Source organism: Scyliorhinus torazame, chromosome 13 (genome assembly GCF_047496885.1).
Source record: "Scyliorhinus torazame isolate Kashiwa2021f chromosome 13, sScyTor2.1, whole genome shotgun sequence".
NCBI lineage: Eukaryota > Metazoa > Chordata > Chondrichthyes > Carcharhiniformes > Scyliorhinidae > Scyliorhinus > Scyliorhinus torazame.
Genome location: NC_092719.1, coordinates 170,149,871 through 170,177,495, shown reverse-complemented (window position 1 = coordinate 170,177,495; position 27,625 = coordinate 170,149,871). Strand labels below are relative to the sequence as shown.

Here is a 27,625-nt window from a genome sequence, read left to right as displayed (position 1 = left end):
GAGACTGTTATTAGAGCGCAGTCGGGGTGGGGATGGGCTGGCGCTGCAGCTATTATTGGGCAGCGAATATATCCATGATTCGGAAGTGGGTAGTAGAGGAAGGGGGGGCGACATGGAAGCGGTTGGGGGTGGCTTCCTGCAGAGATACTAGCCTGGGGGCATTGATAACGGCTCCGCTGCCGCTCCTGCCGACACGGTACACCACGAGCCCGGTGGTGGTGGTGACATTGAGGATCTGGGGTCAGTGGAGACGGCACAGGGGGGAAGCAAGGGCTTCAGTCTGGACCCCGATACGGAACAATCACAGATTCGTTCCAGGTAGAATAGATGGTGGGTTCCTAAGCTGGCACAGAGCGGGAATCAAAAGGATGGGGGACTTGTTTATTGATGGGACTTTTGCTAGTCTGAGGGCGCTGGAGGAGAAATTTGGGTTGCCCCCAGGGAATACCTTTAGGTACATGCAGGTTCGGGCGTTCGTGAAAAAACAGGTGCGGGGATTTCCATTGTTACCTGCTCAGAGGATACAGGACAGGGTGGTCTCGGGAGTGTGGGTAGGGGATGGCAAGGTATCGGACATATACCAGGAGCTGCAGGAGGCGGAGGAGGCCTCGGTGAAAGAGCTGAAGGGCAAGTGGGAGGAGGAGCTGGGTGAAGAGCTAGATGAGGGCCTGTGGGCTGACGCCCTGGGCAGGGTCAATTCCTCCTCATCTTGCGCCAGGCTGAGCCTGATTCAGTTTAAGGTGGTGCACCGGGTGCATATGACAGTGGAGAGAATGAGTAAGTTCTTTGGGGTGGAGGACAGGTGTGTGAGGCGTTCGGGGAGCCCAGCAAACCATGTCCATATGTTTTGAGCATGCCCAGCACTTACAGAATTTTGGAAAGGCTTTGCAAAGGCTATGTCCAAGGTCTTGGACACTCGGGTAAAACCGAGCTGGGGGATAGCGATATTTGGGATGTCAAGACGATCCGGGAGTGCAGGAGTCAAAAGAGTCCAGAGTTCTGACCTTTGCCTTCTTGGCAGCCCGGAGGCGGCTCTTGTTAATGTGGAGGGACGCAAAACCCCCAAGCGTAGAGGCTTGGGTCAGTGACATGGCTGGATTTATCAGGTTGGAGAGGATAAAGTTTGCCTTGCGAGGGTCCTTGCAGGGGTTCTCCAGGCGGTGGCAACCGTTCCTTGACTTTCTCGCGGAACGTTAAGTGGAGGTCAGCAGCAGCAAACCAGAGGGGGGTAGGAGGGGGGGAGGGGGGGTGGTATGGGTGGTGGGTAGATTTCATTTGTAAAGGGCTGATACCCCACCTTGTTTTGCTAATTTGTTAAGTTGTTTTCTTAATTATTACTATGCTTTTTTTTTAGTGGTTTGTAAAAATTATTGAAAAATTTTGAATAAAAACAAATTTTTAAAAAAAGAAATGATTTTTGATCAGATGGTTGGAAAAGAACAGGTGGAGGATGAGGCGGATATTTTTATTTCGGGAAAATTGGCGGAGTTGCAACAGAAAGATGTAGAAATAAAACAAATGTATCTGAAAGCATACACAGAAGAGGAATCTGAGTGGATACCAGAGTGTTATTACCGTAAAAGTGATGTCTTGATGAGAAAATGGAGACCTTTACATATGCAGGCGGATGAAAAGTGGGCAGAAGTTCATCAAGTAGTATTGTTGGTAGGGTATAGAAAGGAGGTGTTGCGAGTTGCACATGAGGTACAAGTGGGAGGTCATTTGGGAATAAGGAAAACTCAAGCTAAAATACAAAAACATTTTTATTGGCCTGGACTACATAAAGATGTTGTTAAATTTTGTCAACCATGTCACACATGTTAAGTGATAGGGAAACCTCAAGCAGTGATAAAATCAGCGCCCTGAATACCCATTCCAGCATTTGAGGAACCTTTTACAAGGGTCCTAATTGATTGCGTAGAACTGCTTCCTAAAACGAAAAGTGGGAATCAATATCTTTTGACAATAATGGATGTGTCTACTAGGTTTCCAGAGGCCATTCCAGTACGTAATATTACAGCTAAAAAGATTGTGGAGGAGTTACTTAAATTCTTTACTAGATATGGACTACCCACAGAAATACAGTCGGATCAAGGATCGAATTTTACCTCAAGGTTCTTAAAAGAAGTTCTGGATAGCGTAGGAATAAAACAATTTAAATCAGCTGCGTACCATCCAGAATCGCAGGGAGCGTTAGAAAGGTGGCATCAGACATTAAAGACAATGTTGAGGGCTTATTGTCAAGATTATCCAGAGGACTGGAATAAAGGAATTCAATTCGTACCGTTTGCAATTAGGAATGCACCGAATGAGTCAACCAAATTCAGTCTTTTTGAACTAATTTTTGGTCATGAGGTAAGAGGACCACTTAAATTGATTAAGGAAAAATTGGTGAGTGAGAAATCAGAAATTACATTATTGGATTACGTGTCAAATTTTAGGGAACAATTAAATAGAGCAGGTGAATTGGCTAGACAACATGTAAAGGTTACACAAAATGTGATGAAACGGGTAGCGGACAAGAAATCCAAAGTTTGTAGTTTTGCCTGTGGAGATAAAGTTTTAGTATTGTTACCAGTGGTAGGTGAACCTTTAAAAGCTAGGCTTTGTGGACCTTATCAGATTGAAAGGAAATTAAGTGAGGTGAATTATGTGGTTAAAAACCAGATAGAAGGAATAATCACCGAGTGTGTCATGTGAATATGCTAAAAAGGTACTTTGAAAGGGAAGGAGAGAAAAAGGAGGTGTTTTTAATGACTCTAACTCAAAGTGATGAACCAAATCCAGATGACTGTTAATTTGACATTATAGAATTTACAGTGGAGAAGGAGGCCATTCGGCCCATCGAGTCTGTACCGGCTCTTGGAAAGAGCACCCTACCCAAGGTCAACACCTCCACCCTATCCCCATAACCCAGTAAACCCACCCAACACTAAGGGCAATTTTGGACACTAAGGGCAATTTATCATGGCCAAACCACCTAACCTGCACACCTTTGGACTGTGGGAGGAAACCGGAGCACCCGGAGGAAACCCACGCACACACGGGGAGGATGTGCAGACTCCGCACAGTGACCCAAGCCAGAATCGAACCTAGGACCCTGGAGCTGTGAAGCAATTGTGCTATCCACAATGCTACCGTGCTGCCCGACATACTTCAAATTAAATTGGAAAACGAGGATGTTCTTAAAAATTGGGATAAATTGTTGAGTTACTTTCCAGATGAAAAACGAACTGACCTGAAAGAGTTATTGATATCACGTGGGCAAGTTTGTAGAGATAAATTGGGAAGTACTAAAATGGCTATACATGATGTAGATGTGGGAAATGCTGTTCCAATCAAACAACATCCATAAAGACTTAACCCTTTAAAATTGGCACAGGTTAACAAAGAGATTGAGAGTATGCTTGAAAATGGCATAATTGAAGTGGGTTGCAGCCAATGGAGCTCACCCAGAGTGATGGTACCAGAACCAGACGGTACCCAACAGTTGTGTGTGGACTATAGAAAGGTTAATGCAGTTACAAGAACGGACTCATCCTATTCCACATTTGGAGGATTGCATTGAGAAAGTGGGACCATCAGCTTTTATTTCCAAATTGGATTTACTTAAAGGTTACTGGCAGGTACCTTTATCTGAAAGGGCAAAGGAAATTTCAGCTTTTGTGACTCCAGATGGTATATATCAATTCAAAGTTATGCCATTTGGCATGAAAAACGCCCCAGCCACATTTCAACGGTTAACTAACAAAGTTGTTTCAGGATTACCCAATTGTGCGGTATACATCGACGATCTGGTAATTGTCAGCCAGACATGGACAGAACATTTGAAACATCTGATGGAGTTATTCGATCGACTTCAGGAGGCGGGTTTGGTGATAAACCTAGTCAAAAGTGAATTTGGAAAAGCCCAAGTCACTTTCCTTGCCATACAATCGGACAGGGACGAAAGGTCAGATGGAATGTGAAACCAACAGTTATTGAGGAGTTTCCGATACCCTCAAGACAAAGGGAAATAGTGCGATTTCTTGGCATGAGTGGATTTGATCGAACATTTGTGCAAAGGTTTTGTAGTGTGATTGCTCCACTGATGGACTTACTGAAAAAACGTGAAAATTTCAGTGGACAGCGGACTTTCAACAGGCATTTGACTGCCTGAAAGCTGTGGTAACCAATGCTCCTGTGTTGGAGAATTGCAAGGGACTCTGTGATCAGATTGAACTGAAGTATCTGACTTTAAAGAGACATGCCGCGGTGTAGAGAAATGAACGGATCATGCAGAGACCTTCTTGTTCAAAGAGACTGTCAATCGAGAAAGATTTCAGTTTTAAGAAGAACAGAAAAAAAATGGACTATGTTATTATACCTGTTTGCGTGTGTTGTTTTTTGAAACGAAAATGTATATTTACTGTGTGCATTTCTTAAATGATAGTGAAAAGGTGAAAAATGCAACCATCTTGCAGTTGATGGGGTTTTATTTTTCTTGGGGGGAGGTGTCATGTAAGAGTACCTTTAAGGAATAGGTGTTTATAAATGGATGTGTATATAAATATCTGTAGTGAGAGTACCTTTAAGAAATGGGTGTTTATTACTGCAGTGATGTAAGAGAGTGGGTGGAGCAGGGCTGTCTGTCAGCTTTTTACTTTCGTTTTAGGCTGTTTGCTGCAGGGTGTGTTTTAGTTTTGTTTTCAGTATTGGAGCTGAAGCCAGACCAAGTAGGTGTACTGTTGATCTCTCTGCCATCAAAAGACTATCTCTTGATCATTTGGTGAATTCAGAATTATCAATGTTCTCAGTAGTGAATGTAAACCTAATGTGCTTCTGTTAAAAGGTGTTTCTTTTGTCTTCTGGATGTTGTTTGGGAAGTTATTAAGGATTACTTAGTGTTGTATTCTTTGGGGGTTGTATTTGAATTGATGGTTGCTAAGATATTCACTGTATGTTTTAAAAAGGTTAACTTGAGTTCATAGAATAAACATTGTTTTGCTTTAAAAAAATACTTTTCCATTTCTGCTGTACCACACCTGTAGAGTGGGCTGTGTGCTCCCCATACCACAATGTATTAAAAGTTGTGGGTCGGGTGAACTCCATGATACACTTTGGGGTTCTCTAAACCCTGGCCCATAACACAGTTCAGATTCATCTCTGCCAAATAAAGTGCTATAGCACTGGCTGACCAGCATTGTGTGGCTGGCTATTGATGTGTTATGTACTCTGGGATAACACAGGCTGCAACTTGATGCAGCTTTGACCAAAAGATACTCCAGACTTTGAAGTAAGTTCAATGAGATTTATTGAACCATTGGCACAGTTCTCTATGAGTTCGACTCTCCTGCTAATCTTGCTATAGCAACTCAGTCTAACTAACCAGTCTGCTCTAAGCCACGTGGTGGGTGTGATGCTTCTGATCTGCCCCTGTCCTACTCTGTAAGTGTCGCCTGTGGAAAGAGACAGAGCATGTGTGCCCTGTCCTTTTATGTAGGTTGTGTAATGCCCCCGTATGGTAATGCCACCTCGGGGCTTCTTGACTGCTCATTGGTTGTGTCCTATTCTAAGTGTTCATTAGCTGCATGTCTGCATGTCATGACATCTCCGGTGCTCCCTCTAGTGTTTACTTAGTTGTAGTGTATTTACATTAACCCCTTGTGTATATATGGTGATGCATATCACCACAGCTACGGAGGTTGGGTAGGAGTTCCAGGCCACTGAAATTGGGTCTGCTTCTCTTTGCTCAGGTTTGCAAGGGTAAACTTCGGAGATTCTCCATTAGTACTGAGTTTTTAGAAAACATCTGGAACTATTACCAGTTTCAAGGGAATCTGCTTTCTGAGATATTTAGATGAAAAGGGATGCTTGCCTGGTCACTCACCTTCGCAAAAAAAATCCCCGTTCCCACTGTCATGCGAGAGTGCCTTTAAGAACTGGATGTTTAAGCAATGTACCTTTAAGAAAACAGTGATGTCATATAGTGGGTGGAGCTCAGCTCAGTTCAACCATTTTGCAGCTTGGAAGTTTCAGTTTTAAAAAGTGCCTGGCTGGTTTTGCTGAGAGCAGCTTCAAAGTGCCTGGCTGTTTTGCTGTGAGCTGATTAAAAGGAGAAAGCCAGTTTGAGACAGCAGCTTGAGAAGTTCTGGTTTGCTGTGAGTTACTTGAAGAGAAAAAGCCAGTTTGAAAAAGCAGTTTGGCTGTGTCTGTGTGCTGTCCAGAGAGCTGCAGGAAGAAAGCAAAGTGCTGGAGCTGAAGTCAACCAAGCTAATATATCTCTGCCATTCTACAGAAAATATATATATCCTTTAACCTGATGTGATACTGTTTAAAGGTGTTAAGTCTGACGACTTCCGGGTGCGGCGATGACCAGCTGAGTCGCACGTTTCGGCAGCTCCCGGTGTAACGGACTTTTGGGCTCTTAATAAGAGCCCCAACGGCAATTTTAACGGCTAAAAGTACTGTGCGGTGAACCAGAAGGGAATCCCACTGGATACGGATGGAAAAAGGAGAGGAAGGTGGCCGGATTGCGGTGGATCCTTTAGAGCAGCGGCAAGGAAGGCAAGCAAAAACCAAGATGGCGTTGGAAGGTGGCAGTTTAATATGGGGCCCTGAACAACACGGGTTTTTGAAACGCTGCGTGGAAGAACTCAAAAAGGAAATGAAGAAGGAGCTGTTGGCCCCGATATTACAGGCGATCGAAGGGCTAAAGGAGGAGCAAAAGACCCAGGAGCGGGAGCTTCGGGTCGTGAAGGCAAAGGCTGCCGAGAATGAGGACGACATACAGGGCCTGGTGGTGAAGACGGAGATGCACGAGGCACACCATAAACGATGTGTGGAAAGGCTGGAGGCGCTGGAGAACAACGCGAGGAGGAACAACCTAAGGATTCTTGGCCTTCCTGAAGGTGCGGAGGGAGCGGACGTCGGGGCATATGTGAGCACGATGCTGCACTCGTTAATGGGAGCGGAGGCCCCGGCGGGTCCGCTGGAGGTGGAGGGAGCATACCGAGTGATGGCGCGAGGACCGAGAGCAGGAGAAGTTCCTAGAGCCATAGTGGTGAGATTCCTCCGTTTTAAGGACAGAGAGATGGTCCTTAGATGGGCAAAGAAAACTCGGAGCAGTAAGTGGGAGAACGCGGTGATCCGCGTATACCAAGACTGGAGTGCGGAGGTGGCGAGAAGGAGGGCGAGCTTTAATCGTGCCAAGGCGGTGCTCCACAAAAAGAAGATAAAATTCGGAATGCTGCAACCGGCAAGACTGTGGGTCACATATCAAGGGAGGCACCACTACTTTGAGACGGCGGATGAGGCGTGGACTTTTATCGTGGAAGAAAAATTGGAATGAGCGGGTTATTAAAAAAAAGAACGTTTGAAACAAAGTGGTGGGGCGAGTATGGGGGGCGAAGAAGGGGGGAAAGAGGAGTTTTATGTTATTAATCCTGCGATGTGGTAACTTTTCCCTCTTCCACAGGAGGTGGTGGGGGGAGGAAAGGAGGTGGAAGAGATGGGGCGTTGGCCATTGGGGGCGGGGCCAAGGGGGAAGCGCGGGCTCGGTTCCCGCGCTATGATAATCATGGCGGGAATAGGGAAGCAGGAAGGAGGGGGCATCGCACGGTGCGAGCCGAGGTCCCGGGGGGAAGCCGAGGTCGGCCAGAGTTTGCTGACTTCTGGGAGCAACATGGGGGGTGTAACTACGCTAGTGGGGGATCTAGCGGGGGGGGGGGGGGGGTGGGAGGGGGGAATTATTGGGCTGCTGCTGCTGGGGAGAGGGGGAAGATGGTATGGGGTGGGATGGGCGGGGGGGGCACCGCCTGGGGGGGACACAGCTGCGTGGGAACCGGGTGAGGAGCTGGAAAAAGGGGATGGCTAATCGACAAGGGGGGGGGTAAAAAGCCCCCCAACCCGGCTGATCACGTGGAACGTGAGAGGGCTGAACGGGCCGATAAAGAGGGCACGGGTACTCGCACACCTTAAGAAACTTAAGGCAGACATGGTTATGTTACAGGAAACGCACTTGAAACTGATAGACCAGGTGAGACTACGCAAAGGTTGGGTGGGGCAGGTGTTCCATTCGGGGCTAGATGCGAAAAACAGGGGGGTGGCTATATTAGTGGGGAAGCGGGTAATGTTTGAGGCAAAGACTATAGTGGTGGATAGCGGGGGCAGATACGTGATGGTGAGTGGCAAACTACAGGGGGAGACGGTGGTTTTGGTAAACGTATATGCCCCGAACTGGGATGATGCCAATTTTATGAGGCGTATGCTAGGACGCATCCCGGACCTAGAGGTGGGAAAGTTGGTAATGGGGGGAGATTTCAATACGGCGTTGGAACCAGGGCTGGACAGGTCGAGGTCCAGGACTGGAAGGAGGCCGGCAGCAGCCAAGGTGCTTAATGATTTTATGGAGCAGATGGGAGGAGTAGACCCGTGGAGATTCAGCAGACCTAGGAGTAAGGAGTTTTCGTTTTTCTCCTATGTCCACAAAGTCTATTCGCGAATAGACTTTTTTGTTTTGGGAAGGGCGTTGATCCCGAAGGTGAGGGGAACGGCGTATATGGCTATAGCCATTTCGGATCACGCTCCACATTGGGCGGACTTAGAGATAGGGGAGGAAACAGAAGGGCGCCCACCCTGGAGAATGGACATGAGACTAATGGCAGATGAGGGGGTGTGTCTAAGGGTGAGGGGGTGCATTGAAAAGTACTTGGAACTCAATGACAATGGGGAGGTCCAGGTGGGAGTGGTCTGGGAGGCGCTGAAGGCAGTGGTTAGAGGGGAGCTGATATCAATAAGGGCACATAAAGGAAAGCAGGAGAGTAGGGAACGGGAGCGGTTGCTGCAAGAACTTCTGAGGGTGGACAGGCAATATGCGGAGGCACCGGAGGAGGGACTGTACAGGGAAAGGCAAAGGCTACACGTAGAATTTGACTTGCTGACAACGGGTACTGCAGAGGCACAGTGGAGGAAGGCACAGGGTGTACAGTACGAATATGGGGAGAAGGCGAGCAGGTTGCTGGCCCACCAATTGAGGAAAAGGGGAGCAGCGAGGGAAATAGGGGGAGTGAGGGATGAGGAAGGAGAGATGGAGCGGGGAGCGGAGAGAGTGAATGGAGTGTTCAAGGCATTTTATAAAAAATTATACGAAGCTCAACCCCCGGATGGGAGGGAGAGAATGATGGGCTTTCTGGACCAGCTGGAATTTCCCAAGGTGGAGGAGCAGGAAAGGGTGGGACTGGGAGCACAGATTGAAATAGAGGAAGTAGTGAAAGGAATTAGGAGCATGCAGGCGGGGAAGGATCCGGGACCGGGTGGATTCCCAGTTGAATTTTACAGAAAATATGTGGACTTGCTCGCCCCGCTACTGATGAGGACCTTTAATGAGGCAAAGGAAAGGGGACAGCTGCCCCCGACTATGTCTGAGGCAATGATATCGCTTCTCCTAAAGAAGGAAAAGGACCCGCTGCAATGCGGGTCCTATAGACCTATTTCCCTCCTAAATGTAGATGCTAAGATTCTGGCCAAGGTAATGGCAATGAGGATAGAGGATTGTGTCCCGAGGGTGGTCCATGAGGACCAAACTGGGTTTGTGAAGGGGAGACAGCTGAATACGAATATACGGAGGCTGCTAGGGGTAATGATGATGCCCCCACCAGAGGGGGAAGCGGAGATAGTGGTGGCGATGGATGCCGAGAAAGCATTTGATAGAGTGGAGTGGGATTATTTGTGGGAGGTGCTGAGGAGATTTGGTTTTGGAGATGAGTATGTTGGATGGGCGCAGCTGTTGTATAGGGCCCCAGTGGCGAGTGTGGTCACGAATGGACGGGGATCTGCATACTTTCGGCTCCATAGAGGGATAAGGCAGGGATGCCCTCTGTCCCCATTACTGTTTGCACTGGCGATTGAGCCCCTGGCAATAGCATTGAGGGGTGCCAAGAAGTGGAGGGGAGTACTTAGAGGAGGAGAAGAACACCGGGTATCTCTGTATGCGGATGATTTGTTGTTATATGTAGCGGACCCGGCGGAGGGGATGCCAGAGATAATGCGGACACTTCAGGAGTTTGGAGAATTCTCAGGATATAAACTGAACATGGGGAAAAGTGAGTTGTTTGTGGTGCATCCAGGGGAGCAGAGCAGAGAAATAGAGGACTTTCCGCTGAGGAAGGTAACAAGGGACTTTCGTTACTTGGGGATCCAGATAGCCAAGAATTGGGGTACATTGCATAGGTTAAATTTAACGCGATTGGTGGAACAAATGGAGGAGGACTTCAAGAGATGGGACATGGTATCCCTGTCACTGGCAGTGAGGGTGCAGGCAGTTAAAATGGTAGTCCTCCCGAGATTCCTCTTTGTGTTTCAGTGCCTCCCGGTGGTGATCACGAAGGCTTTTTTCAAAAGGATCGAAAAGAGTATCATGAGTTTTGTGTGGGCCGGGAAGACCCCGAGAGTGAGGAAGGGATTCTTACAGCGTAGTAGGGATAGGGGGGGGCTGGCACTACCGAGCCTAAGTGAGTACTACTGGGTCGCCAATATCTCAATGGTGAGTAAGTGGATGGGGGAAGAGGAGGGAGCGGCGTGGAAGAGATTGGAGAGGGCGTCCTGTAGGGGGACTAGCCTACAAGCTATGGTGACGGCCCCATTGCCGTTCTCACCGAAGAAATACACCACAAGCCCGGTGGTGGTGGCGACTTTGAAAATTTGGGGACAGTGGAGACGGCATAGGGGAAAGACGGGAGCCTTGGTGGGGTCCCCGATAAGAAACAACCATAGGTTTGCCCCGGGGAGAATGGATGGGGGATTTGGAATATGGCAAAGAGCAGGAGTAACGCAACTGAAAGATCTGTTTGTGGATGGGAAGTTCGCAAGTCTGGGAGCGCTGACCGAGAAATGTGGGTTGCCCCAAGGGAATGCATTCCGGTATATGCAACTGAGGGCTTTTGCGAGGCAGCAGGTGAGGGAATTCCCGCAGCTCCCGACGCATGAGGTGCAGGACAGAGTAATCTCAAAGACATGGGTGGGGGACGGTAAGGTGTCAGATATATATAGGGAAATGAGGGACGAGGGGAGATTATGGTAGATGAGCTGAAAGGGAAATGGGAAGAAGAGCTGGGGGAGGAGATTGAGGAGGGGCTGTGGGCGGATGCCCTAAGTAGGGTAAACTCATCGTCCTCGTGTGCCAGGCTAAGCCTGATTCAATTTAAGGTGTTACACAGGGCGCATATGACTGGAGCACGGCTCAGTAAATTTTTGGGGGTAGAGGATAGGTGAGCGAGATGCTCGAGAAGCCCAGCGAATCACACCGACATGTTCTGGTCATGTCCGGCACTACAGGGGTTCTGGGTGGGGGTGACAAAGGTGCTTTTGAAAGTAGTGGGGGTCCAGGTCGAACCAAGCTGGGGGTTGGCTATATTTGGGGTTGCACAAGAGCCGGGAGTGCAGGAGGCGAGAGAGGCCGATGTTTTGGCCTTTGCGTCCCTAGTAGCCCGGCGCAGGATACTGTTGATGTGGAAGGAAGCCAAGCCCCCGGGGGTGGAGACCTGGATAAATGACATGGCAGGGTTTATAAAGCTGGAACGGATTAAGTTCGTCCTAAGGGGATCGGCTCAAGGGTTCACCAGGCGGTGGCAACCGTTCGTCGAATACCTCACAGAAAGATCGAGGGAACGGAAAAGAAGAAGGCAGCAGCAGCAGCCCAGGGGGGAGGGGGGGTGGAGGAACCAGAAGGAGTCTCAGGGTTATTAATATATATGTATAATATGTATAGGTCGTTGCTATAAATAATTGTATATTGGATTGTTAAACCATATATTTTTGGAGAGTGTTTATCTGAGACAAGGCAGTTGCCATTTAGTTTTAGTTTTCGTTTTTGTTATATATTATTTATTCTTTGTTTATAAAACAGGTCATTGCTATTTATACTGTTATATTATTGTGTAAAGGATACACAATGTACTGTGATGGTTGACCAAAAATTTTCAATAAAATATTCTTTAAAAAAAAGGTGTTAAGTCTCTTGGAAGTTTGAAGGAACATTTTAAGGAGTTATTTACTGTTGCAATGTTTTCTGAGTTATCTTTGAAGTAAGGCGTGTTAAGAGATCCAATGTTTATTTAAGATGTTAAGTTGAGTTCATGGAATAAACAATGTTTTGTGTTTAAAAACCCACGTGTCCATAATTGAAATCTCACACCTAGGGAACAAGCCGTGTGCTCGGAAAAGCAACAAATCCATTAAAGGGAGAGGTTGGTTGAACTCCATGATACATTTTGGGGTTCTGAAAACGCCTCGCCCATAACACCACCTACTGGGCATCTGCAGATATAAGTGGGTCTGCTCGCTTTAACATGTGCAACTTCCTCTTCCCAAAGAAAACTGGGATAGGAGACACAGTTAAGATATGGGAAGGCCTAACTTAACTGAATTGTTAACTGTTTCCTTAAAACATTCTAATCACAGAATGTCAAGCAGCATGAAAGATAAATGTATGAAATGAAATGAAAATCGCTTATTGTCACAAGCAGGCTTCAAGTGAAGTTACTGTGAAAAGCCCCTAGTCGCCAGATTCCGGCACCTGTTCGGGGAGGCTGGTACGGGAATTGAACCATGCTACTGGCCTGCCTTGGTCTGCTTTCAAAGCCAGCTCTTTAGCCCTGTGCTAAACCAGTCCCATGTACCAGGGTGATCAACAGCTTACCACTCCCATTAAGATATCACCAACTTTACCTGCAGGCAGTTGTACAAACCCCTGACAATGACACTTGCAGCGCTTTTTTCTCAGGGTTTGGATCAGCACAGAGGTCCATGGAGAGCTGCGATCTGCTGCAATGACTTCTGCAGCTATGCAGTCTAGAGCAGACGCATCGACTGTCAGTAAACTCCAGCGGTTATCGAAAAATTGGCTCCATTTCTATGCCAGTATGCTGCTCTCCTGACTTTGGAGGATAGTTCTATGAACTGGTTCAACTGCACGCCAGCTACCTAAACTTTGCACAAACTCCATTTCAGCAGCTATCAGTTGAGGCTTTATGTTGGCTGTTACATCCTTTAATTGAAGTGCCTGCCTGCACCTAAGGTTTCTTGTCCCTTCATTTCTGTCTAGGCATTTTTTTTACCATTTACTGCCGGGGTCAAAATTAGGAGTGACTCCGTTTTAGCAGGTGGCGGGGTCCAGGCTGGCACATTGTCAACAATGAAGCAGCAAATGAAGAGGCTGCTGCCCAAGCCAACGCCCAAATGTTATTCGATGTAGGTAAGGTTGGTGACATCTTAGTGGGTATAGTAGGCTGCTATCGCCCTAGCATACGTTCTTCCATGCAGTATCGCTGGAAGTTCGACATTCTGAGATTAGAATGTTTCTAAGGAAGCATCAAACTAACAATCCAGTTAGGCCTTCTTTTGCGTCTCTTATTGAAGCTGTCAGTCCAGTCAGAGGGCTAGCATGCCCTCTGAGGCTGCAGAAGCAGGTGAGGGTGCACCTCAATGGTGCGGCACCTTCGAAGACTGATATGTAAAGTTGGGAGAATCGCCTGGGTGATGGGGGAGCATTGAGCAACGACAGTGCTGTTTCCATGCGGGCAACCATTGCCACCTGGGAGCCCCTCGCAAGACCCCCACCGTCAACCTTGGAGTACCAATCAAGAAGGGAAGCAGGTGAGAAGCTGACAGCTTTCATCCAGTGGTGTTCTCACACTGCAGCAGGCCTTTGATTGGTTAATTAATTGGCTCAATTGACCACAGGGTGGGTGGTGGCCAAGCTGCTATATTTCCTACTACTGGAAATATGGCCTGGCAACAGGAAGGTGGCAGGCACCCCTACCGATGACCCCTGTGTGACCGAATAGGCGCTGGGGTGTGGTGACCAGGGGCATTTCACAGTAACTTAATTGCAGTGTTAATGTAAGCCTACTTGTGACAATAATAAAAATTATTATTATTTTTTGCAAATTTAGAGTACCCTATTCATTTTTTCCAATTAAGGGGCAATTTAGCGTGGCCAATCCATCTATCCTGCACATCTTTGGGTGATGGGGACGAAACCCACGCAAACATGGTAATTATCTCTAACCAGACCAGTTTGTTTTTCAATCATCTACGATAAAGCAAAATACGGCGGCTGCTAGAAATCTGAACTGGAAACAGAAAATGCTGGAAAGACTCAGCAGGTCAGGCAGCATCTGTGGAGAGAGAAACCAAGTTAACGTTTCACATCTGTATTGCTCTTCTTCAGAGCTGTTTCACAAACAGTTTCTCTACCCTCCTCGGTTATGATGATATATAAATATACATCTAAAATATATATATATATATACATACATCTCCTTTCCTGTCCTCTTGTCTTTCCTAACACTCCACCTTCCCGCTTTGTATTTATTGAAACAATTCTATTTCTGATATTTCTTCCACATTGCAGTTCCTTGCTGCCGCAGCAATCTTAAATTGGATTCAGGGCGTTTCAGATAAGCAACGTTTCCTGTCCAAAGCAATCTTTTGGTGTTTTCCATAAACAAAGCAATCAGATTATTTGCAATTTATAAACACAAAGATTCCTAAATCTCCCTGGTCAGTCAGTTTCCTGAATTCAACTGAGTTGCTTCTGACTCCAATTTAGCAAACAGCAATGAAAGTAATTTTCACAAACCTCTTTAAACTGTTCGCAGACTTGCTTGTCACAATCCAGCCAGTTGATCTGAAAAGAGCCAAGTTGTCAGGTAGCTGTTTGTCCCCTATTGTGTACACTTTTCCCTCCTATTGTGTACACTTTTCCCTCATTCCCCTGAATGCATGTGGTTCAATTTACTACATAGACCATAATTAAGTCTAGTACTGTGCAATTGATTCAACTGAGTTATTTGATTTGAATATATTATGTGATTACAAATATTGAATCTTTTACTTTCTATAACTTTTTAAAAAAATATTTTTATTAAGGTATTTGAAAGTTTTTATAATAATAACAATAACAATGCCATGAACATGATATAATAAACATTTCCCCCCCCATCCCAATCTTCACATACCCCAACCATAAAACAACAATCCCGCCCTATTCCCCCCCCCCCCCCCCCCCCCCCCCCGCCCTCCCCGGAATACTGCATCTGCTGACATTTTAATTTCCCCCGAGAAAGTCGACGAACGGCTGCCACCTCCGGGTGAACCCAATCATTGACCCTCTTAAGGCGAACTTTATCTTCTCGAGACTGAGAAACCCAGCTATGTCACTAACCCAGGTCTCTACACTCGGGGGCTTCAAGTCCCTCCTGTAGCCACCTAAGTTGGCCAACTCCCGATTTAAAATGGAGAACAGCAAAGGCTGAAGGGAAATTCAGCCAACACAGGCAGCAACCAGCAGGTGCAGGTTTGCTGTGGATTTAACTCTGCAAAAGCCCAGACAGCATCGATACCAGCGACCATCAGCATAATAATGTAGCAGCCATCTACATACTAATAAGCAATCCCCGGGAACAATCGCAACATTTAGGACAAACAAAACTAAGCCAGACTCCCCGGCGCCAGCAGGAGCCAACACAAAAGAGGTTAACGAACACCTCAAGACCGCCCATCGATCAGGGAACCGCTCCAGTATTGGAGAAATCGAACCAAGCGATTAGAACAAAGTCCAATCACCTACAACCAGGTACAGGGTCCGCCCCGAAAGGCAGGAAGCCCTTGGGGACTATAAAAGTTAAGCCCCAAGTTCAAATCGTTCTTCTTGACCGGGTCACTCAACAGCGTGAACCAACCCTTGACAGTGACCGGTGCAGCTGCCGCCGAGAGACCGTAAGTCTTAAATCAACGCTCACTACGAGATAGGCGCTCCGAGCTACCAATCCGTACCAACTTCGAATCCCGCAGACTCAGAACCCGAACGAAAGGCCATTTGTTCCCCTGACCTGGTGGGCCAGCCCGAAGCTAAGTATAGGCCTGTTAGTTATAGAAGTAGCTTAGCCATAGAATTTGTGCATGAGTAGCGATTACTGTGTATAATAAATGTGCTTTGATTTGAATCTTACTAATCGGTGTATTGAGTTATTGATCATTACTTGGACTTGAACTTCGTGGCAGTATCATAAAGATACCTGGCAACTCGAGAGCAAAGGTTATAAAACAGAGCCAATTGAACCAACGAAAAGTCAGCAACATATTACTGGCGACATTCTGACACTAGAAGTGGCTTCACCACTCCGGGAGAACCCCCAAAAAAATTTGAATTAGAGATCCAATTGGGAACAGAAAACCGCAAGTGTTCAAGCAGTTCTGATCAATCCTCATAATTCGGAAGTGTGTGTATGCATGCGTAACTAACAGGGCGATAACGTAATACTGATAGATTTTTGTTGCGACAAAACTGTCGGGTGTTTGTATTTCGGAAATTAGCGAAAGCCGTACCCATATTTACAGCACTTAGCTCCCCTGTTCCAAATTTAAAAGAAGCATTCGGATAAGAAAGATGGCAATGCAGGCAATGCAACGACTCATGGACCCAGAAGAATTTGCTGTCGCAGCGACCAGCAGCAGTAGAGTGGGACAGTGTCCCGTATGGGAAGAAGAAATTAGGAAGTACCTCAAAGGGAAAGGATGGCCCCTTTGGAGCGAATTCTGTAGCAATGAGGAAACAGGTCCCGGGAGTATAGGACATACTTGGTGGGAGAACCTGAGTGAGATTCACAAAAAGAGCTTAGGAAAAGCTCGCAAGCCGATGGCAATCGTGTCCTGCTTGGCACAATTGCGAGGCACAAAGGAGGTCATTAGGACGCTCCGGAAAGAAGTAGAAGGCATACATCGAATGAGTAAGGTCGATGTAAGTGAGGTAAAAAGAGAGAACTTAGAGTTGAGGAGGAAGTTGGCAGCAAAAGACGGAGAGGCGGATGATGCCAAGCGGGCACACCAGTCTTGTCTGGCGCACTTAAGCAGCTTCCAATCCCAGTAGGAAAAGGCCTATCAGGACACGCAACGTGCGGTCCTGGTACGAGAAGAAACCGAGAAGCAGGTAGAAGCATTGCAGATGCAGTGTAGTTACCTGAAGGCAGCGTTAAGAGCACTCCATGCTGCCACCACGGAGCAAAGACAAAGCTCACTAGACCACGCAAAGTGCCGGAAGCAGATTGCAGAGCTGCAATCTCTGCTTTCAGTCCAAAAAAGATTCCAGGAAACCTTTGGAGTAAAGTTAGATGAGGAAGACGGCCCTGATTGGGAAGAATTGAACGAAACAGCGCAGAGATATGTTCAGGGAACATGTGTGCAGGGAAAGCCGCAGAAGAGGAAAGCGCCCCAACCCCCCACAGAGCAGATAGTTCAGGCTCCAATGAACCCAGTCACCACCCACCTCACAGCCACATCGGACGATACTGAATTTCTGTACACCACCCCCTTAACAGTGACCCAATTACGGGACGGGTGCGATAAAATCAAACCGTTCCTCCCCACCTCAGACCCCCACCACTTCTTTGCCAGAGTAAAGCAGCAGGCGACCATGTACGGCCTGGATGAGCGAGAGCATGTAAAGCTCACAGTTTTAAGTCTAGACCCTTCGGTCGAAGCAGCCCTTCCCGACCCACAGAATGTAGGAGGAGGCACCCTTGCAGAAATGCATACCGCGGTCCTAGACGCGATCGGGTATAACCGGGGTGACCCCGTAGATGACCTCAACAAATGCAGGCAAAAGAAAATCGAGCACCCCACAGCGTTCGCTGGACACCTGTGGATCCACTTTGCAGCCGTTTTTGGAGACTTAGACCGCGCCCATTTGTCCCCAGACCTGGCCAAATGGACCCGTACCCTTATCTCCCATGCCACAGAAACAGGACAAAAAGCTTGCGTGAATTATGATCCCTCAGAGGAGGCTCATAACGAGAAATGGGTCGTAAAAAGATTGTCCCGCTGCAGCGAAAATACGGGGACAGCCCATCGAGTTTCTCTGGGACACAGAAGGGTCCCGCACCACAATAAATTCCTCCACCATGTTTCAAAAGGACACGTGGCCCACTACAGCCACTATCACCCTCAGCGGCTTTACAGGCCACTCAAACAGGGACACATCACAGCCCCTGTACCCATTCAAATCGGCAACATCACCACCAAGCACCCCGTAGTTTTAGTTGACCTGCCCCACACAGCAGAACACATTCTGGGAATTGACTTTATGAATTCCCACAATCTATCATTTGATCCAGTCAACCAGTGTGTCTGGAAGATGGCGAAATCCGCAAGAGCCCCCGCAACGCTCAACATAGGTGAATACGCGAACAAAATTAGCGCAGTAGGTGAATTTTGGTTTAACCCGACCAAACTTAGCACGGACAAGCAGGTTAGGGCAGTTCTGCAAAAGAACAGGACAGCATTCATGACCCACAAACACGACTGTGGACGGATGACTGGTTCCGTACAAATCACAGGACCTGACCCTAGACCCCCAAAACAATATGGATTTCCCCAAGAGGCAGAGGGAGAAATCGCAACGGTAATAGAAAGCTTATTAGAGCAGGGCGTACTTAGATCAGTAGCCTCCACTAATAATGCCCCGATTTGGCCAGTGAGAAAGCCTGATGGATCATAGCGACTGACCATCGATTACCGGGAACTTAACAAAGTCACCCCCGCAGCAGCCCCCACAGTAGCCACAAGTCCCGAGACCATGCTCAAGCAGCGGCTCAATTCCCGATACTTCACGGTTTTGGATGTCAGTAATGGATTCTGGTCCATTCCATTGGCAAAGGCGTGCCAGTACAAATTTGCCTTTACCTTTAAAAATCAGCAGTACACGTGGACATGCCTTCCACAAGGATTCCACAACTCCCCCTCCATTTTCCACCGAGAGCTGGCAAATGGTTTAGCCAAATTTTCTCGACCCGAATGTCTGGTCCAGTACGTAGACGACCTACTACTGCAGACAGACACCAAGGAAGAGCACATCGAGCTTATGTCCGAACTCCTGGAACTCTTACATTCAATTGGTTGTAAAGGTAACCCCAAAAAGGCCCAGATTTTGGAAGACAAGGTGATATATTTGGGAACAATTATCACACATGGTAAACGCGAGATCGAGCATAAAAGGATTGACTCGATTGCTAAATTGCTCCTTCCCCAGAACGTTTCAGCCCTCCGGTCGTTTTTAGGACTGGTTGGCTACTGCCGAAACCACATCGACGGTTTCGCCAGCAAGGCAGCACCCCTCTCAGACCTCCTAAAGAAAGGAGCCCCCTGGGAATGGCTTCCGCAGCATACAGATGCTGTGGACTCTTTAAAACAGGCACTCATAGCAGCCCCCGCACTACAAGTTCCAGACCCGCTTTCCCCTTACGCAATAGAGGTAGCAAGCACAGAACACACCCTTTCGGCCATGCTCCTTCAGGAACGGCACAAACAGTTAAGGCCCGTGGCTTACGCCTCCAGAGTTTTAGATGCTGTGGAGCAGGGATTTTCAGCCTGTGAGAGGCACCTGCTCGCACGATTCTGGGCAGTTCAGTATTTTTTGTACATTACTGGACTGAACCCCATCACAATCCTCACGGAACACACCCCCACCCAACTTTTACTGGACGGAGACTCAAGGACGGTACAGTTAGTCAGATTAGAGCAGCCAGATGGACCCTTCTTGTGCAGGGACGGGACATCACTGTTAAAAGGACAAAGACGCACACAATTTTAGCCGACAACTTACCCATGGTACCCCGGACCCCCCCATGAATGTGAAATTATCTCTCCACACCACAACACAGGCCCCTTTATTGTGAAAACCCCCCCCAGAAAGTTAGGTAGTTCAACCCAGAGCCCCAAGCACACAGACACGTGTGAACCCATAAAGATATATGTGGATGGATCTTCCACAATATTAGAAGGGAAGCGCATAACAGGATGCGGAATTTATGTCGAGGACGCGCAGGGACGCGCCCTAGAAGAAATAGCAATAAAACTTCCAGGACACTTAGGCGCACAGGCAGCAGAACTTGCGGCCATCGCATATATAATGGAGCACCCAGATTCCTTCCCCAGCCCAGCAGACATATACTCAGACAGCCTCTATGTTTGCAACATCCTTACGGAATTCCTGCCCCTGTGGAAAGCAAGAGGATTTGTTTCCGCAGACGGAAAACCCCTTCCCTCAGCCCCATTGCTCCGTCACATTTTAGAGAGAGCACAGAACAGGACTTTTGGAATAGTCAAAGTTCGTAGTCACCATCGTTCCTCCCCCCTGGAAATGTAAAAGCCGACGCACTGGCTAAGGCAAGTTCCAGGCATGGATATTTTTGGACACCCCCCGAAAGCGCACAGTGAATGCGGTTCAGGTCTCGCAGACTAAGATCGAGGATTTAGTGCAAGCCCAGAAGCAGGACAGCAATCTCAGGGAGATTTTAAAAGGAAACTATCCAGCACCCTACGAGAGGTTTAAAAATACACTGACCACACATGACGGTGTGATGTTAAAAGACACCCTTTATGTGGTTCCTGAACAGGACAGGAATCAACTGATTTGTTTGTTCCATGACAGTCATGGACATCAGGGAATCGATCCCACTACAGCCCACCTCAGGCAGCTCTGCTGGTGGCCGAGTTTAAAAGAAGATGTTACTCACTACGTTGAGAATTGTCTTATCTGTGCCCAGAACAATCCGGACAGATATGCCAAGAAGGCTCAACTCAGTCACACCCGACCCGTTAATGGCCCCTGGACTAACCTCCAGATTAATTTTATAGGACCATTGCCCCCTTGCAGGAATGGTTATAAATATGTACCCGTGATGATAGACACGTTTACCAAATGGGTGGAAGCGTTCCCATCCAGAATGAACACGGCAAAGACCACAGCCAAGATTTTAACCCACCACATCTTTACGAGATGGGGACTCCCGCGCAGCATTGAATCCGACCAAGGTTCCCATTTTATGGGACGTGTCATGAAGAACGTCCTCACGATATTTGGCAATACCCAAAAATTCCACATTGCATACCACCCCCAGTCGAGTGGTATCGTGGAGCGCATGAATCGGACCCTAAAATCCACCCTCAGAAAAATGGTCCAGCAAAACAACACCACTTGGGACTCAGTCCTCCCTTTTGAGCTGATGTTTTTGCGGAATGCAGTTTCAACTTCTACAGGTTACACCCCACACACTCTCATGACCAGACGCCCCATGAAAGGCACAGAATTTTTATTAGGTTTAGACTTGACCAGCCCCGAAGTGACGGCCCTCACACACGAGAACGTAGTCAAACAATTAGTGGAAAATGTAAAAACGGCTCAGCTAGCAGCTGCAGTGAAATTGGGCACCAGAAAGAAACAGAGCAAGGCCTGTTTCGATAAGACAATGCATGCGACTGAGTTCAGTGTAGGACAGCAAGTCATGCTCTCTGTATACAACCCCAGCACATTCCTGTCACCAAAGTACTCAGGTCCGTACTCCATTGCGGACAAAGTAAGCCCTTCCGTCTACAAGCTAAAGTACCCCAATGGAAAGACTGCGTGGTTCCATATCAACCAGATGAAGGCATATGGAACACAGTCTAACCACGCACACCACGTCATGCTCGATGCAGCAGACCACACCCCGCCCACAGCCAACGTAACCCTACCATCCCCCAACACGTCCAGCCCAGCCACGGACTCAACCTCGACTCCACCCCCGAACTGTAGACTCCGCCCCGGAACGCCCACAGACTGCAGCAGCAGAGACAGCAACTGTGACTTGGACGATAGCCACAGCACGCCTCCCTACTAGCCCCATGCAACAGGACCCACACCCAGCGAATCCGACCACGATTCGAGTGATCCCTTCACGATCACTTTCCTAAACAAACCCCACCACCGACCACCGACCTACAATGACGACCCCGATTCCATCCCCACAGAACTAGACACCACCTATTGGCACAGAGATAACTCGTACAGACTCGTCCGGAATGACGAGAGCAATCCGAAATCATACCAAGCAGCCCTATCAGCCCTGATACACTCGAGAGTTTGGCATCCGGGAGGAGATGATGACCTTGTGTCTGACTCCCAAAACGAGAACCCCTTTGCGACCCTGTTCGCAACCGATAACTGAGGTGTCCAGATGATGTTTTAAAAGGAACCGCTTGCGAGAAAACGGTGTCCTTTCTGATGGAACCTGCAGCATGTTTGATGTTGTTTGTACTTGTACTGTTAAATGTTGTATGTAAGACCGGAATTTATTTTTTTCCACCGCCCCACGCCCTTTCGGCCGAAACCTCTGAGAACTTGTCCGCACGCTCATCGGCAGAAACCTCTGAGAGCTTTCCAGACGCCCGTTCGTAACTGCCCTTCTGGTTCGAAGGTAGAACCAATACGGCAACCCCCACGATGACTACATTTCTTGCCGGTTCTTGTCGGTTGCTCAAGCAGTGGAGAAACGGCATTGGGACCCACCCTGCCTGGGAACCCCCCCTCTGGTCAGCTACGCTCGGGTAGGGCACACACGGCATTGGTCGCCGTCCTACCCGGGGACTCCATCCAAATCGTACACGTCGCAGCCCATACGCACCTCATTTCGGAATTTTTTGGTTTAAAAAGTTTTGTTTTGTTTTCAGGTAACCCTTAGGTTGCCAACCCTCTGCTATTTACATCCTCAAACATTTGGATGGTAAACCGCACAGTCTGCGAGACGGCTCGCACTGGTTCAGTATTTGTAAGTGTGTCTTGTCCTGAAATTCGGTTTTTGGGAAAAAAATGAGGGAGTCACACATAGTGACCAATTATAAAGGGAGTAATTGGCACGAAAGGACAGACAGGCTATCATATGAGATGTTAAACCAAGATAGTAACAGACACTATGCTTGATCACACAGAACTCCAGAAGCTTCAGGACCGGAGAAGAGAAGAGAAGAGAAGTGAAAGAAGAAGAACCATGAGGACATCCTCCGCGTGGCTCATCGTTATATTGGACATTTGGTTGCGAGTGAACGCGAACCCCCTGACCTCAACCCCCCCCCAGCCGTTAATGATTCACTTCCCCACAGTACTCAGAGCCCAGTCACAAGCGACACCACACCATCTTGGTGTGACAGGTTTATAACCTGGTATTCCTTGTCCTACGTGATAGACTCCTTATTGGTATTGACGATACTCTGCTGCATCGTGCAGACTATTCGTCTGAGAAAATGGAGAAGGAGAGCCTACCGCGCTCGCACCCCGGTATATAGGATCAGATCTCCTATTTTCGGATATGACCAGACCCCCGACCCCCGCGATCTATAATAAAGAGCATTCGTTTGCATTTTATGTTGTAAATAAAGAAATGTTCATGAGCAATTGTACAATCCTGAGCTTGACCGCCAAGCCAGGAAAAATGTGTATAATACTGCTATGATTTTGTTTGTATGGTTGAGGAAGTTAGAGTGATGAAATGTTTAAGTGAGTGTCGTTTATTAAGGGTAGTTAGAGGTTCCGATTTTCTTGTTTTGTAATGCATGTCCCTGTTTGACATAGCACCCCTTCGAATTGTCAGTTAAAAATGTTTTTGCATAGTTATGGTCAGTGTAGAGGCCATCGAAGAGTGCTCGCCGGGTCAGGGAATGAAAACAACGCAGTTATGTGATCCTTCCGCTTCGCATTAGGATCACAAGGAGGGAGTGTAGCCACCTAAGTTGGCCAACTCCCAATTTAAAATGGAGAACAGCAAAGGCTGAAGGGAAATTCAGCCAACACAGGCAGAAACCAGCAGGTGCAGGTTTGCTGTGGATTTAACTCTGCAAAAGCCCAGACAGCATCGATACCAGCGACCATCAGCATAATAATGTAGCAGCCATCTACATACTAATAAGCAATCCCCGGGAACAATCGCAACATTTAGGAAAAACAAAGCTAAGCCAGACTCCCCGGCGCCAGCAGGAGCCAACACAAAAGAGGTTAACGAACACCTCAAGACCGCCCATCGATCAGTGAACTGCTCCAGTATTGGAGAAATCAAGCGATCGGAACGAAGTCCAATCACCTAGAACCAGGTACAGGGTCCGGCCCGAAAGGCGGGAAGCCCCTGGGGACTATAAAAGTTAAGCCCCAAGTTCAAATCGTTCTTCTTGACCGGGTCACTCAGCAACGCGAACCAACCCTTGACAGTGACCGGTGCAGCTGCCGCTGAGAGACCGTAAGTCTTAAATCAACGCTCGCTACGAGATAGGCGCTCCTGGCTACCAATCCGTACCAACTTCGAATCCCGCAGACTCAGAACCCGAACGAAAGGCCATTTGTTCCCCTGACCTGGTGGGCCAGCCCGAAACTAAGTATTGGCCTGTTAGTTATAGAAGTAGCTTAGACGTAGAATTTGTGCATGAGTAGCGATTACTGTGTATAATAAATGTGCTTTGATTTGAATCTTACTAATCGGTGTATTGAGTTATTGATCATTACTTGGACTTGGACCTCGTGGCGGTATCATAAAGATACCTGGCGACTCGAGAGCGAAGGTTATAAAACAGAGCCAACTGAACCAACCAAACGTTAGCAACATTCCACAATAGCAAGATCCATCTCCAGGCTACCAGGGAGGCAAAGGCCTCTTTCACCCCCTGAACTCTCGGCTTTTCCGACACTCCAAAGATCGCTACCTCCGGACTCGGCACCATCCGTGTTTTTAGTACCGTGGACATTGCCTTCGTGAAACCCTGCCAAAACCCTCTAAGCTTCGGCATGGCCAAAACATGTGGACATGATTTGTTGGGCTTCCTGCGCACCTCGCACACCTGTCCTCAACCCTGAAAAACTTGCTCATCCTAGCCACTGTCATGTGTGCCCAGTGGACTACCTTAAATTATATCAGGCTAAACCTGGCACATGATGAGGATGTATTAACCCAGCTTAGGGCATCCGCGCATAGACCTGCCTCTATCTCTCCTCGTAGCTCGTCCTCCCACTTGCCCTTAAGCTCCTCCATCGGAGTTTCCTCCGCCTCCAAAAGCTCCTGCTAAATATCTGATACCTTCCCCTCTCCCACCCAAGTACTGGAGACAACTCTATCCTGTATACCCCGTGGCGGCAGCAGCGGAAAGGCCGGAGCCTACTTTCTCAGGAAGTCTCACACCTGCAAATACCTAAACCCATTCCCTGCTGGCAATTCAAATTTATCCTCCAAGGCTGGGGGAGCTCCCATCTATAAATAGATCCCCCATCCTTCTAATTCCTGCCCGTTGCCATCTCCGGAACCCACCATCCAGCCTACCCGGTACAAACCGATGATTATTATAAATCGGGGTCCAAACCGATGCTCCGTCCACTCTCTTATATTTCCTCCACTGCCCCCAGATTCTCAGAGCCCCCACCACCACCGGACTTGTGGAGTATCGGGCCGGCGAGAACGGAAGAGGTGCTGTTATCAGTGCTCCCAAACTTGTGTCTTTGCATGACGCCGCCTTCATCCACTCCCACACTGACCCCTCCCCCACTACCCCCTTCCTAATCATGGCTATATTAGTAGTAATTGCAGAAGTTCGGCAGCGCCAACCCACCCTCCCCACGACTGCGCTCCAGCAACACTTTCTTCACTCGCGGGGTTTTACCCGCCCACACAAAGCCCATAATAACCTTATTCACCCACTTGAAAAAGGCCTTTGGGATGAAGATGGGAGGCACTGAAAGACAAACAGAAATCTGGGGAGGTCTGTCATTTTCACGGTCTGTACCCTCCCCGCCAGTGATAGCGGAAGCATGTCCCATCTCTTAAAGTCCCCTTCCATTTGTTCTACCAGCCGGGATAGGTTTAACTTGTGCAGTGCCTCCCATTCCCGGGCCACCTGGATTCCCAGATATCGAAAGCTCTTCCCTACCATTCTAAGCGGCAGCTCTCCCAGTCTCTTCTCCTGTCCTCTTGCCTGGATCGCGAACATCTCGCTTTTCCCCATGTTCAATTTTTACCCTGACAAATTGCCAAATTCCCCCAGGTTTCGCGTTACTTCCCCCATCCCCTCCAATGGGTCTGAAATATACAAGAGCAGGTCATCTGCGTAAAGCGAGACCCGTGCTCCAACCCCCCACTTCCCGAACCAGCCCTTTCCAGTTCCTAGAGGCTCTTCACGCCATGGCCAATGGCTCTATGGCCAGTGCAAACAGTAACCGGGAGAGGGGGCACCCTTGCCTCTTCCCTCGGTGTAGTTTAAAATAACCCGACCTCAGCCGGTTCGTACGCACACTCATTACTGGTGCCTGATAGAGTAACCACACCCAGTCAATAAAGCCCTCACCAAATCCAAACCTTCCCAGCGCCTCCCACAGGTAATTCCGCTCCGATCAAAAGCCTTCTCCGCATCCATCGCTACCACCACCTCCACCTCCTCGCCTTCTAAGGGCATCATAATAACATTCAAAAACTTTCGAACATTGGCCTTGAGTTGCCTGCCCTTTACAAGTCCCGGCTTGCTATAACTTAATAGAATCGAGAACCATGATTCCTGGTACACTGTAATTTTGTGAAGCAGATGAGTTTTACAATACAAACGGCCAGGATAGGGCGGCAGTGGTTAGCACTGCTGCCTATGGTGCTAAGGACCCAGATTCAATCCCGGCCCCGGATCACTGTCTGTGTAGAGTTTGCACATTCTCCCCATGTCTGCTTGGGTTTCACCCCCATAACCCAAGGATGTGCAGGTTATTGGATTGGCCATATCTTTTTATTAAAACAGCAAAAAAAATATACAAGGCCAAATGGTACAAACACTAATTTTGTGTTGGAGAAACAGGGTGCACTCCCCTCAGTACCAATGTATGGGGAGGGGGGTAGGATACTCTGATTATTAAAACAGTTCACAACACAGTTGTACTAAAAAACAAACGGTACACACACTAAGCTTTGCGCTGGAGAGACCAGATACCCTTGCCTCTGTACCAACCACGCTAAATTGACACTTAATTGGGAAAAAAAATTGGGTACTCAAAATTCAAAAAGAACAACCAGGGTGTAGTGGAAGTTGTGTTTGGTACACAAAGCATATCATATTTTAGAGTTGGATACAAGCATATTTTAGAGTTGGATACAAGCATACACCCATTTTTTGCTAGTATGTAATAATTGAGAGCACACATATACCAATGTTTAATTTTGAACTTATAAAAAGGCACAGGATGGCCAATTGCACTAGATCAAGGTAATGCCAGCAGGCATCTTCGAATAAAGATCATAAGTTTCTGCTTAAATCACTTTAACAAAGAGCAATTTTTATTTTATACTATTTTTGTCATCTGATTTATTTTGAGATCAAGGCTTAGAAACTATAACATTGTAATTAAATCATCGGATAGTAATAGATATACATTGTATTAAGCATTCACCCACTGGTATGTTATTGCTATTAGTGGATGAATGCTTAACACAATGTCTAACTACTACCTGTTTGACATAAATTGAGTTAATCTGTGTCAAAATAACAGGTTTATGAAAAATATACTAATATTGTAAAATAACTTCCAGGACCCCAAAATTTACAATGTCAAAATAAGAAACAAGCATCACAAAACAATATATTATGTTGTTTAGCAATGGATTAGCGCTGTACCAATTTTCAGTCTAGTTTAATATTCTCTCAATTAGAGTGAAAATATCTGATTTACCCATATACAAAAAGGCTCGTCCATTAGGCAATGCAGCATTAAAAACCCACATGTCCTGGCAAAGCGTGCCCTAGACGCTATAAAAAAACAAGT

General features: G+C 47.5%; 1 protein-coding gene across 7 annotated transcripts in view; it reads right to left on the bottom strand.

Annotated features, from left to right (window-relative positions):
- LOC140388365 (uncharacterized) overlaps nt 1–27,625 on the bottom strand; it is a 114,181-nt gene that overhangs the window by 69,058 nt on the left and 17,498 nt on the right. The window contains exon 2 of one of the 7 annotated variants that reach the window (XM_072472414.1): nt 14,621–14,668. The exons of the other annotated variants lie outside the window; for them this stretch is intronic. The gene's annotated coding sequence lies outside the window, so the exon portion shown is untranslated. The remainder of the gene's footprint in view (nt 1–14,620; nt 14,669–27,625) is intronic. 7 annotated transcript variants of the gene reach the window in all.